Source organism: Apium graveolens, chromosome 5, assembly GCF_009905375.1.
Source record: "Apium graveolens cultivar Ventura chromosome 5, ASM990537v1, whole genome shotgun sequence".
In the NCBI taxonomy this organism is placed as follows: Eukaryota; Viridiplantae; Streptophyta; class Magnoliopsida; order Apiales; family Apiaceae; genus Apium; species Apium graveolens.
In genome coordinates this window covers 276,784,908-276,799,123 of record NC_133651.1, presented here as the reverse complement: position 1 = coordinate 276,799,123, position 14,216 = coordinate 276,784,908, and positions in this window count along the sequence as shown.

Sequence of the window (14,216 nt, the reverse complement as noted above, 5' to 3'; positions counted from 1 at the left end):
TAATTGATTTGTATTAGCAAATAGTATTCCGACGGATGATCAAATTCGATGGATAACGATCATCCGTCGAGATGTAAATTTTGACTTAGCCAAAATTTCATTCAAGACTAAAAAATTAATTAAATTTCTGGCTTCATTATAAATTGCAAATTATCTCATAAAGATTTAAGAATAATTTAGCATACCTAACTCACTTACCAACCTTGAAAAGGTGGATTCATCCAGTGGCTTGGTAAAAATATCTGCAAGTTGCTTCTCACTTGGAACAAAGTGTAGTTCCACAATACCATTCATTACATATTCCCTTATGAAGTGGTACTTGATGTCTATGTGCTTTGTCCTTGAATGTTGTACTGGATTTTTAGCGATGACAATTGCACTTGTGTTATCACAGATAATAGGAATCCTTTCAACTTGCAAACCATAGTCTAGCAATTGATTTTTCATCCACAAAATATGTGCACAACAACTGCCAGCATCAATATATTCAGCTTCAGCTGTAGAAGTAGAAACTGAATTTTGCTTTTTACTGAACCAGGACACAAGCTTGTCTCCTAGAAATTGACAGGTTCCTGTTGTACTTTTTCTATCAATTCTACAACCTGCATAGTCTGCATTGGAGTAACTAGTTAGGTCAAAACCAGAATCTCTAGGATACCAAATGCCAAGTTTTGGTGTCCCTTGAGATATCTGAAAATTCTCTTAATAGCTACTAAGTGAGATTCTCTAGGGTTAGCCTGAAATCTTGCACACAGACATGTAGCAAACATTATATCTGGCCTACTAGCTGTTAAGTACAAAAGTGAGCCAACCATGCCCCTATAACTTGAAATGTCCACAGACTTTTCAGTAGTGTTTAATTCAAGCTTAGTTGCAGTAGCCATGGGAGTTTTTGCCGAAGTGCAATCCATTAGATTAAACTTCTTTAAAAGATCAAAAATGTATTTAGTTTGACTAATGAATATTCCATCACTAGCTTGCTTAACTTGCAAACCAAGAAAATAAGTTAGTTCTCCCATCATACTCATTTCATACTTACTTTGCATCAATTTGGCAAACTTTTTGCAAAGTTTCTCATCTGTAGAGCCAAAAATAATGTCTTCTACATAAATTTGAACAAGTATGCTAGAGCCATTAACATTTCTAAAGAATAAAGTTTTATCTATAGTACCTCTTGTGAAGTGATTTTCCAAAAGGAACTTTGATAAAGTGTCATACCAGGCTTTAGGTGCTTGCTTTAGTCCATAAAGTGCTTTCAAAAGATAATAGACATGTTCTGGAAAATTTGGATCTTCAAAACCAGGAGGTTGATTGACATATACTTCCTCCTCCAAATCTCCATTCAGAAAGGCACTTTTGACATCCATTTGATAGACCTTGATATTGGCATGGGCTGCATAGGCTAAGAAAATTCTGATGGCTTCAAGTCTTGCAACAAGAGCAAATGTTTCATCAAAATCTATTCCTTCTTGTTGACAATATCCCTTAGCAACCAATTTAGCTTTGTTCCTGACTACTATGCCATTTTCATCCATCTTGTTTCTGAATACCCATTTGGTGTCTGTTGGATTCTTTCCTTTAGGGTTGGGCACTAGCTTCCATACATTATTCCTCTCAAATTGGTTTAGCTCCTCCTGCATAGCTAAAATCCAATCAGGATCCAACAAAGCTTCTTCTACCTTCTTTGGTTCTTCCTTGGAAAGAAAGCTGCTGTATAGACATTCTTCTTTAGTTGCTCTCCTGGTTTGAACTCTAGAAGAAACATCACCAATGATGAGCTCAAAGGGGTGATCCTTTGTCCATTTCCTTTGTTGAGGTAGATTAGCTCTAGATGAAGAGGCCTCAGTGTTGTCTTGATGTGTGATTGAGTTTTGATTATTAGAAACTCCCCCTGAGTTTGTGGATCTTTGATTTGAGAAAGGGGAACTTTCTATAGGTGATCTATTCTGATTTCCAGCTTCTTTTGATAACCCGACGAATGGTGAATTTTGAGTTCCAGCGGATGAAGCTGGTTCTCTACCGACGGATAACGCAGATTGTCTCCCGAAGGATGAAGCATTTTGCAACTCGATAGATGTTGAATTTTGTGCTTCATTAGTAGTAGATTTTTCTGCATTATCCTTTGATACTGTTTCTTGATCATTTTCATCATCACTGTCATCACTAACCATCTTCACATTGTCAAATTTGAGGCTCTCATGGTAATCTCCATCTTTCAGTCCTTCAATCTTTTTATCATCAAATACAACATGTATTGATTCCACAACAATGTTGGTTCTTAGATTGTAGACTCTATATGCTTTACCAACAGCATATCCAACAAAAATTCCTTCATCTGCTTTAGCATCAAACTTCCCATTTTGATCAGTTTGATTTCTTAATATATAGCATTTGCAGCCAAAGACATGAAGAAAATTTAGAGTTGGCTTCTTGTTCTTGAACAATTGATAGGGAGTCATGCATCTTTCCTGATTAACTAGGGAAATATTCTGAGTGTACCATGCAGTGTTTACAGCTTTAGCCCAGAAATATGTTGGCAATTTAGATTCTTCAAGCATTGTTTTGGTAGCTTCAACAAGTGATCTGTTCTTCCTTTCCACTACTCCATTTTGTTGTGGAGTTCTAGCTGCTGAAAACTCATGCAAAATTCCATTCTCTTCACATAATGCTTTCATGATAGAATTCTTGAACTCAGTTCAATTGTCACTCCTGATTTTTCTAACTTTGAAATCAGGATGGTTATTGACTTGCCTTATGTGATTGATGATGATTTCACTAGACTCATCTTTAGACTTTAGGAATTATGTCCAAGAGAACTTTCAGAAATCATCTATAATTACTAGGCAATATCTTTTTCTTGAAATAGACAACACATTGACTGATCCAAACAAATTCATGTGTAGCAGTTGCAAAGGTTCTTCAATTGTTGAATCAAGTTTCTTTCTGAATGATGCTTTGATCTGCTTTCCCTTTTGGCAAGCATCACACAATCCATCCTTAGAAAACTTCACTAGAGGAATGCCTCTAACCAGTTCCTTCTTTACTAGCTCATTCATGGTCTTGAAGTTTAAATGGGATAGTTTCTTGTGCCATAACCAACTTTCATCCTTACTTGCTTTGCTGAGAAGACAAGTAACAGATTCAGCATTAGATGAGTTGAAGTCAGCTAGGTACACATTCCTTTTTCTCACACCAGTGAGAAGTACTTTGTTGCTCCTCTTGTTAGTCACAACACAGGTTTCTGAGTTGAAGGTTACTGAATTGCCTTTATCACAAAGCTGGCTGATACTCAACAAATTGTGCTTGAGACCATCCACTAAGGCAACCTCCTCAATGATGACATTGTCTTTTGAAATCAAGCCATATCTCATAATATAACCCTTGCTGTCATCTCCAAATGTAATACTTGGGCCAGCTCTCTCCTTGAACTCTGTGAGTAGGGTAGAATCACCAGTCATGTGTCTTGAACAACCACTATCCAAGTACCATAGATTCTTTTTGTTTCCCTGCACACATCAAAATCAAATCAAGTTGATTTTGGTACCCAAGTTTCCTTGGGTCCTGCCTTGTTAGCTTTCTTTTTCTATTTCTTAGGCTTTATCTCATTTGACTTGGGGATATCAGATTCATCCTTAGTCATTTGAGTTGGGCCTTTGAAACCATTTATCATAACAGAATTATCATGCATACTTTGATTAACAGGGAATGGCATGCTACTAGTGAACATGTTATTCCAATAAGGCATGCTAAATGGCATTTGTAGCATACTAAATGCAGCATAATAGGGATTAGGTGCAAATGGCATATTAGCAAACTATGCATTTATATTCTGTGTAGACATAACATTCATAGGCATAGGAGGCATGGCAGTCATGTTGGGAAATTCAGGTGGCACAGATATGGAAGTAGGCATGACAGATTTGCAATTGACAGACAAATAATTTACACTACCACACTTGACACAGATTTTTCTTGGAGCATATTTATCAGGTGTGTAGTTATTGTGTTTGTTAATCCCTACTTTACCATTTCTATTATTCTTCTTTTTAACCTCTGTTTTAACCTCAATCTTTTCAAGTCTGTCACTCAATTGCTTGACAGTCATATGACCAACATTAGCCTTTTTCCCTTTCTTAGCTTGACTCGATTCTCCGGTAACAAAATTCTTGGAAACTGATCCATACTTTTCATTTAACTTAACGAGTTTGGCTTTACTGATAGGCTTGCTCACAGTCGACGGATGACGATCAACATCACACGACGGATAACCCTTTTTGTTATCTGACAGATGACCCTCATCATCCGTCGAGTCTACATCTGTTAGCACTCCTTCCACCAAATTTGAATCTAGCTTCTCCTTGTTCTTCTTCCAGGCTGCATCACAAAAGGACTCGATCCCTTGAACTTTGGTGATTTGAGCATGAACATCTCTAGATGTTTTCCATGCCTTAATCACCTTTTGTTCACGTTCAAGCTGCTTCTTTAAAATTTCTTCTTTCTTCAAGGACTCAGTTAATTCCTCCTTGGCAATCTTACACTCAATTCTTAATTTTTCAAAATCAATAAACTGAGACTCTAGCACATTATTCCTCTCACTTAAAAACAAATTGTTTTCTTTGATTTTAGCATTTTCTTTAGTAAGAGACTTAAGTGTAACGCGCAAATGATATAACTTTGTAGACATGTCATTTATAGCATCATTACACTCAGCTTTAGATAAATATGCAAGGTTTGTAGTAATTACCTGATTACTTGAAGAACTTGTCTCTGTTTCATCAGACTTGGCCATTAGGGCTAGATTAACATAGCTGACATCTTCATCTTCATCCAGACCATCTGCTGCCCAATCATTTTCCTGTACAATGAAAGCCCTTTCCTTTTGTTTGAGCAACTCAAAGTATTTATGTTTATAATCCACAGGCTCAAACTTCTTTTTGTTGGAATCTGACTTTCTACACTCACTGACAAAGTTCCCTGCCAAGCCATATTTGAAACATTTGAATTTTGATTTATCCACCATGTTTTTATTTGGCTTGGCTGCTCCAAAGTTCTTCTTGAACTTGAGCTTGGCAAATCTTCTAGAAAGAAATGCTAGATGTTCATCAATGTCCTCCATGTCATCTTGGCTCAAAGAATCTTCATTTTCAGCTACCAGCCCCTTGCCCTTGTTTTCACAGATCCTTGAAGTTGATTCAACAGCTTCCATCTTCATCTCCTTCTCTTTTTCTAACTGAGCAACTAGTGCAATGGATCCTCCTTTCTTCTTTCCTCTCTCCATCCTCTCATCTTGCTCTATTTCAAGCTCATAAGTCTTCAGGATGCCATACAGTCTCTCCAAAGTAAACTCCTTATAATTTTGAGAGTTTCTTAATGAGACTGTCATTGGTTTCCATTCCTTTGGAAGAGATCTAAGGAATTTCAGATTGGAGTCTTTTGTCTGATAGACCCTTCCATGCAGCTTTAGAGCATTTAGTAGTTTTTGAAACCTACTAAAGATGTCAGTGAGAGACTCACTTTCTTCACTGTGAAAATGCTCATATTGCTGAATCAGTAGTTGCATCTTGTTTTCTCTAACTTGCTCAGTGCCATCACATATAATCTGTATAGTATCCCAAACATCATTGGCACTTTTACAATTGAACAGAATATTCATGGCCTTCTTATCTTTCCTGACTTGTTCAATATCAGGATCAGACCATTTATGCCTTGGCTTTGGGACTGATGGCTCATTTCCAGTTGCAGCTCTCATAGGTACATGAGGGCCTCTTTCTATGCAATCTACATAGGCCTCATCTTGAGAAAGTAAATGAAAATGCATCTTTACCTTCCAGTGATGGTAATTATCTTTATCTAGAAAAGGAATCTTGACTCCAACATCCTTCTTGTTCATCTTGCTGTTTTGTTGATCTTTAAACTCTTTGTTTATCAAGAGCGTGCTCTGATACCAATTGTTAGTCCCTTAACAATTCAACAAGAATTACAGAAGGGGGGTTGAATGGAATTCTTGAAATTTTTTCTTGAAATAAAATTATTCTAACTTAAATATATATATTAGTGTGAATTGATTTGCAGAGTGCGGAATAATAACTTCAAAAGAATCAAAACACAAGTAATTAAAAACACAAGTCTTTAAAAAATAATCTGGTGGATTTGAAAGTATCCACCAGAGATATATAATATATATCGAGAGAACTCTGTGTAGCAAAATGCTCACAGCTACTTACAAATGTAGAATAACTAAGAATGCAGAGAAATGCTAAGAATACAGCTTACAAATGTTTCTCTCTTGGTTGCTTAGTTAGTTATTCTATTTGCTGCTTCTTGGTTTATATATCACCAAGATTACAAAGTAATAAGATAGGATAATAAAACAAAAACTATCAAGTCTAATACTATGCTACGTCATTACTCTATTCCAGCATCTTTGAATATCTTCATAATAGCATGGAAATGGCAATGCTTCTTTGTTCTCTAAAACCCAGTTGAATAGGCTTCCACATTCCATTTGCATACACTCGACGCATAGTGACTGTGTTGTCACTGTCAACAGATGTTTGAATTCTTTATCCGTCGGGTTCATGATCATCCGTCGAGTTATCTAGTTGATCATCCATCAAATGGCATTGTTGTTTATCCGTCGGGTAGCACTCTGGCACTTGACTTCATTTCATTTATGCAGGATTACAAGACATCATCTATGTACAATTAATCAACCTATTCTGCATATCTAGATAAAGTCAACATGACTTTAGTACTACTTACAGAATCTAAACAATACTGTATGCAGAAATGTGCTACAGACTTATTGTCACATAAGCTACTCACTCAACGGATAATAAATCATCATCCGTCGGGACTATAATCCTTATCCGTCGAGTGCTCCAATTTTCACTAAGTAAAATCTACTAAGGTGTTTTGTTAATGAAATCATCAAGTTCACAACATATACACAACAATTCTTTTAGGAGCTCAAGCAAGCCAAAAGAACAATTCTTTTAGGAGCACAAGTAAGTTAAGGATCTTTTGAAGATGTTAAATTTGGAAGATTCTGAACATGCCAAGACTACTTACCAACATAAACCACTAAAGCTTGATCAATGTAACTCAGGTGAAATGACAAGCTTTAGAGGTATGACAAGCACACTCTTTTACTCAAATGCTAATAGACAACATGTAATATTCTCAAGATGCCAAAATGCAAGGTTCTAAGTAGATCCTAGAGAATCCAATCTTATAGTTATTAACAAGATTATTAGATATCTTAAGGGACTATCAGCTCTTGGAGTAAAGTACCCTAAAGATATTATGCTTAACATATTTGGCTATATAGATATAGATTACGCAGGTTGTAAGTGACAGGAGAATTATCTCGAGAAGTTGTCAACTTCGTGGAAGAAGATTAATTTCTTGTTATGATGAGAAACAACTTCAAAACCAACAACTCTGTGGAACACTCTATGACAAGGCACCTTCACACTAGGTATCATCACTTTAGAGAGCATGCCACTTTAGTCAAAGAGTCACTTGCAGAAACACTTATTAAATCACTTGTTAAAGTTAATTTTCAAGACTGGTTTATAAGTGTGGAATATCATTCATTGCATATTAGTTGGAAATCCCATCTGAAAGGAATTCTTCATATAAGTTCAGAAGTATTAAATCTTCAATATTTAAAGGACTTGTGAATTTATCAGTAATCCAGTACCTCGTACTTAGTACTACTATCTTGATTATCACGATTACAATGTCATATACATTTGTGGTAGTTAAGTATTATAGCATTAAGTTTGAATATTATTTTAATTGATTTAAATTATGACTGTAGACAATTCCATTCTATATCAGTCTCATAATTTAAAGTATATTGAAATAATATGCAGCACAGTTATTTGTATCTTGTACGAATAATTATGATACTTTTAGTATTAATGATTTTATTTAGAATTTTTGTTCTAAGTAACCAATGCTTATTTCTAAAATCATTAATATTGAAAGTTGAAGTATTTTCTAAGTCATGTGTATAATATTGTCAATATTTTATATACTTGGAAAGTATTTCTAAAACTACTAATTATCCAGAGAATGATTTCCATGTGTATAAATCATATATCCTATTGGTGATTATTCAAGGATAATTACAAATATTTAAGTGCTAGTATCTAACTCATAGATATTTAGTATTTACTTATTTAATATTTCTTTTGGGTAGTTTGGATTATGAAAATTGAAGCAACTCAATGATTTTATTTGCTCCATAATTCAAACTAACTTAAAATAAATAAGCAGCATGATTGATTATAACTAAATATGTCAACAATTGATATCTAGTATATTGATTGTAACTTAGGTGTTATAAGTCAATTATGAGATTTTGGTTTTAGTGAATTTAGCAATGCTTATATCTCAAAAATTCACTGAAATCAGAATATAATTGTAGCATGATTAGTTGTGTGTAATTTCTTGACTTATATCAGTTAATGATATTTAGTTAAGAGTTTAACTATGAACTAATTGTAAAGTATTAGTATTTATGACATTACTTAGAACTCCTCTAAGTAATCAATGATTATCTTCAGTCATTTATACTAATATAGAAAGTGTAGAAATCTTTATTAAACTACAACTATGGTTACAATGTTTGATGTTTTATTATAAGTAATCATATGTTGTCAAGTTAAAATAATTTTTTTACTTATTTGCAAATTCCTAAACATTTGATAATAGATGCAATACTCAATGGATCAAAGTATATGGAACTTAGAATAACTTTCTAAGATTGCAAACAAGACAATGTTGGTTAATGTTGCTTTATTTATCGAACCAGTATTATTTGAGATACTACAGTTGTTAGGAGCTGACAATTGTATGATATATGAAATTGAATGCTGATATCTTTTTTATAGATAATTGGTATTTAATCAATTGATATCTTATTTTAATATTTAAAATAGGATGCAACATAATTATTGGTATCCAAAATACTTAACAAGTATCAGACAATGATATATGTTAATATTTTGTTGCAGATAATTATGAGATTTTAAGTTCTAGTGGATTTATATGAGTTGCTATATCTGACAGATTCACTATAATTGAAAATCAGCAGCATAGTCATTCTTGTTAAGATTGTTTATCAATACACAATGTTGTTGATAATAATTTATAAAGATAGATTATGGAGCTTTTGACGTGAATGAAAATTGCTTAGACTTTACCCTAAGTGATCAATGCTTTTACAAAAACTCATTCATATTGAAAGACAAAATCTTTCTCTCTCTTCTTACTACTGCTAGGTCATCAGTCTATGTCTTAACAAATCATTTATCTTTTTAGGCATAAAAACAGACTTGTGCACTCGAACAGTTTTAAGAGAAAAATCAAACTTCTTTCTACATTGGTGATTGCTTATTTCATTAAAATCTTTTGAAATCACTATTGTACATCATTTCTCTCAAAAGATTAAATGCATATTTTTAATTCATTATTGATCTTAAGTGCATTTTATCTCTATATTGCCATATGCTCTGTGATGTAGGTTCAGCCTCCAATGGCATTCTTTCATTTGATAGTCACGAGGTTGAAAACCCACAACTTCTATCCCAGACTGTAAAGACAAACACAGAAACAGAACCAACCAACACTCTCTTACCACTAAAATGAAGTATGAATGAGCATGAGGGAGAAAGTGCCTTAGTGCACCACATTAGGAAGGTTCTGAAGTCAACCCAGCAGCTCTGTCTTCTACAAAGTTGAGTAGTATTAAAACTGAGGCAACTGCTAGCCCCCATACATCTTCTTAAAAAGATATAATGGTTGAAAAGGCACAAAACAGTCACTAGATTCATCCTCTCAATAGGGTGCATCTATTGAAATTCGTCTGTCGGCCAAGGCATCCGATATAGTGTCACCACCTTAAATATAAACAATTCTTGATGCACAAGGAAAGGTTACACACACAAAAGATGAGTTGACAGAAATAAGAGTTTCGACCATTTTACGGTCAGAATCGATTTCAAGGTTCTCTAATGGACCAATTGCCTTTACAGGTGTTAGGAGAGGATACTGATCCAATAGCCATATGTCAGTGGTCAGTGTCTACCTCCCCAGGAATAATAAACCTGGATGCATCTGTGGATAGTGGATCTGACATAGGTGCAGATCGGCAACTTGTTGACAATGATTCAAATATTACCTGATGAGTCACAAGGAAATGTCTTCACAGACATTAGAAGGGAACTTTGACCTTTATGCTAAATTCTTTGGATCATTGTTTACCTTCCCAGAGTTCAAATCTGGAACCCTAAAAGGGAAACTAGAAACTTGTAGATTATGACTCAGATTTATCTGACGAGTCTAACAAGGATGAGGATTTACGAACTCCCATTGCACCACCCGTGACCTCCTTAAGGATGGCTAATGTGATTTTCCTTGCAGGTACAACTGGATTTTGGAGCTATGAGAGGAGTGATACACTTGTGAAAATGAGTGTAAGCACGAGTGGAGAGAAGAGTGAAACACATGTGAGGTATATAAAACAGAATCACACACTCATAGTGAGGAAGAAATACAAAAACCATATCCCATTCCCTATACCTAAACATGGTTCTTGATACTTCGGGTCTCGAATCTGTTTATGATTGGAACCTAACTATTAGGGACCTAACATTTACAGACTGGATTAGAATACTTCGAGACCTAACAAGTTGGGAGCTAACAATTGGTAACAATTGGTGATCTCACAATTGGGAGGTATAAGGAGTTGGGAATATTGGTAAACAGGATGATCAACAGTGAAGCCATTTTGCAGAATTTCAAGGGACATGGTTGATCAGACTCTGCCTTGTTATTTCTTTTCCAACCAAGTAAAATATGAGAACTCCTTTAGACAACAGCATACATTCCTTCTCTAAGGGGGAGATAAAAGCTTATATAATAGTTTGGAGGATTCCTCAACTAAGGGGGAGAAATAACAGGGAGGAAAGAAAAAGGTAAAGCACATGTACACTACACCACACCATTGTTGTTTGTAACTACGGATCCTATTGTACGGGAGAGGTGGTAAAACACAAGGTGATTTTCTAGTAATCAGAAGAAGTGGTTTGGTTCATCACTATTCTTCATAAGAGGAGAAGCTGTTTTCCAAAAAGGGAGTACCATTAGTTCTTATCTGCGGATCCTATTGTAAGGCAGAGGTGGTAGACGAAGATGATCTCCTTTAAGCAGTTGATTCTCACAGGGGGAGAAGCAAGAGAGATATGTGCTTCTCAATAGGAAATATGGTTGTACAAAAGAAGCTGCTGATGATTACTTCAAGACTAAGAAGTATTATCTGGTAGAGAATTTAAGAACCAAGGAAATAAAGATGAAACTACTTGAAGATCAGTTAAGTGCTAGAGGAACAAACATCTTTCATTTCAGTTACTCAAGAAATCTGGAAATACGGTATTTGATCCAGAAAACTAGTAGCATTATTTACAAGTCCTGGTACATTATTTTTTCTAGTTGTTAGTTGAGTTATCCTCTCTATTTAATTTGTTTGTTAGATTTAACAATCAAATAGGGGAGATTGTTAGTGAGACTGTATAGCTATATGATCAGTTACGTGATAACTCAACACGTTAACAACACTAGAACAGGACAGGTTAATAATACTACGTCTACACAAGAAATCAGGAAGAATAAAGACAAGGCAAATACAAAGAATCAGAAGATTAGAAGAAGGCTTGAAGTGTGTTTACAGGTCACTAAAAAAAGTTCATTAATATGTTTATGCCTCAGTGAAGAATAAAGGTTAAAGACTTTCAGGATTTCAGAAATGATGAAGATTCAGTGTATAAAGTGCTACCAGAAGATTTTAGTGTATTGGCATTGATTGAAGATAGATAGTGTATGAAGCATAGGAATCTGAATAATTGAAGACATGGTATAAATAGAGGTTAAAGAAGACAACTGCAGTCTTGAAGTTATACTCACTGACAGGAGCTCATTTATATGTTCAAGCGTCGGTGAAGAACAGTGAATGAAGTGTTCAAGATTGTAGTAGCAATGAAGACGCTGTTTAAAGTACCAGAAAGGATTCCACTGAAAGTACAGTTATTTGTTGACGGTCAGTGTTAGAAGTAATGGATATTCAACCAATCTGTATCAACTCAGAAATACAAGACAAATTGAATTAGGTTCTTTCAATGCTAATTGTTTGTGAACCAGACCAGTACACCAAACATCAGTATACAAGAAGGGATTTTAATTCAGTTACAGAAGAAAGTATTGATACAGTGAAGAATGGCAAAACAGAAGCAAGAACATTCTAAGGCAAAATACTCTTCTCTATGGTCGCCATACAGACTTTATGGTCATTATAGAGAAATTACTCTAAGGCACCAATTAGTCGCCATAGAGAAATTACTCTAAGGCACCAATTGGTCGCCATAGAGAATTACTCCAAGGCACCACAGTGGTCGCCATAGAGAATCTCTAAGGCACCAGTGGTCGCCATAGAGCTTGGTCGCCACAGAAGAGAGGACACAGATGCTGGTCTCCATAGAGCACCAGTGGTCACCAAAGAGCTTCACCAATCGCCATAGAGCTCAACCAGTCGCCATAGAGCTCAAACAGTCGCCATAGAGCAACACAGGGCTACTGGTCGCCATAGAAGAGCAAACAGAGAATGTTCAGGTCGCCATAGAGCACTTGGTGAATGTTCAGTAAATCAATGCAGCAATTCTTAGATTTGTGTGGACACAGAAATGCCACATGTCCAAAGGAATTGAAAGTCTACACAGAGAAGTAGAATATATAACAATCAATACAAATATTGTTAAGAAGTTCTGTTCATCTTCTCTCTCACGAGAGGTAATGAAAACAAGAAATAAAGAGAATATAGAGAAGCTCAGCACATTGATATCCGTTTAACTTCTCACCGGAGTAACGTTATAATGCCCGATTTAACTCTTATATATTCATAAGGGCATTATAATCGTTACCCGGTAATTAAATCCTGAGAAAAACAAAAGCTACATCATTGTATAGGATTTGATTTGTAAATCTTTGTAGTAGCTGAGAACTTTGTTGTTCTTAGATTGTAGCCGGTAAATTTATTTACCGGAGTGTAGCAACACCCCTCGCGGATTTATATATGAATATATACTTCCCCGAATATCTTGTGTTCCTCGTTTTATATTCCCAAACACTATTCAGCTCAAGAACACGGAATCACTAATCGAGCACTAAATCTATATCCGCTAAAGATTCGAATTTGTTTTAATTTAGTGTTTATTGTATTCAACCCCCCCCCCTTTTACGATAATTCGGGACCTAACAATTGGTATCAGAGCTTGTTGATCGATATACAGATCAAATCTGCTGTGTCAGCCCAAACAATCAAGTTCTCATATTTTCAGATTTTTTAATTTTCAAAAATTATCAACACTTGAGATTTTTGAAGTTTAAATACTCAAGGATTGGTAGACTCGGGATTCCTCCGGGCTTTTAACTTGGATTTTAATCTTTCGAAGAAAATTTTTTCTCGGAGAGTTTAAGACAACTCTATGATTCCAGATTATACAGTCACAAAGTTGTTTGTACCAATGCTATAATGAGATCATACAGGAAGGAATTATGGAGGTCAGAGAGAATAGTGGTGACAAATAAATATCTCAGTTACAGGTAGTAAAGTTGGAACCTCGGGACAGAATGTAAGAGATACTGATAGCTGAATCAGACGAAGCTCAGGTAGAAAAACTTGAGGGACTGGACGTTGTTGGATTTTTAATAACAGCGGGGCATGGCAAAACACTTTTACACATATAAAATCCAAATAAAAGCATATAAATCATGGTAAAAACGTAGGGATCGAATCTAACCTTTAAAATAATTCGGAGACAACGATCAGAGATCCTTAGCAGTTGCTTCTCAAGTGTGAAGCACTCCACCGGTATCCACCAAGAAAACGATGTTAAGGAGGAGGAAGGAGGTGGAAAGAATTGGGTTTTCCAAACTTTTTGGGTTTTGGGGTTCAAATGAAAATAGGGTCTATAATAGTGTATTTATAGGCAAAATTTTCAGCTGAAATTTTCCCATAAATAATATTATTATTATCCCATTTATTATTCTCATTAATAATTAAAACACCTTTTAATTATTAATCCTTTTTCTAAACACTTTAGAAATAATTCTCTCTCTTGATTTAATTTCCAAAAATTAAATCCTTTAATTAA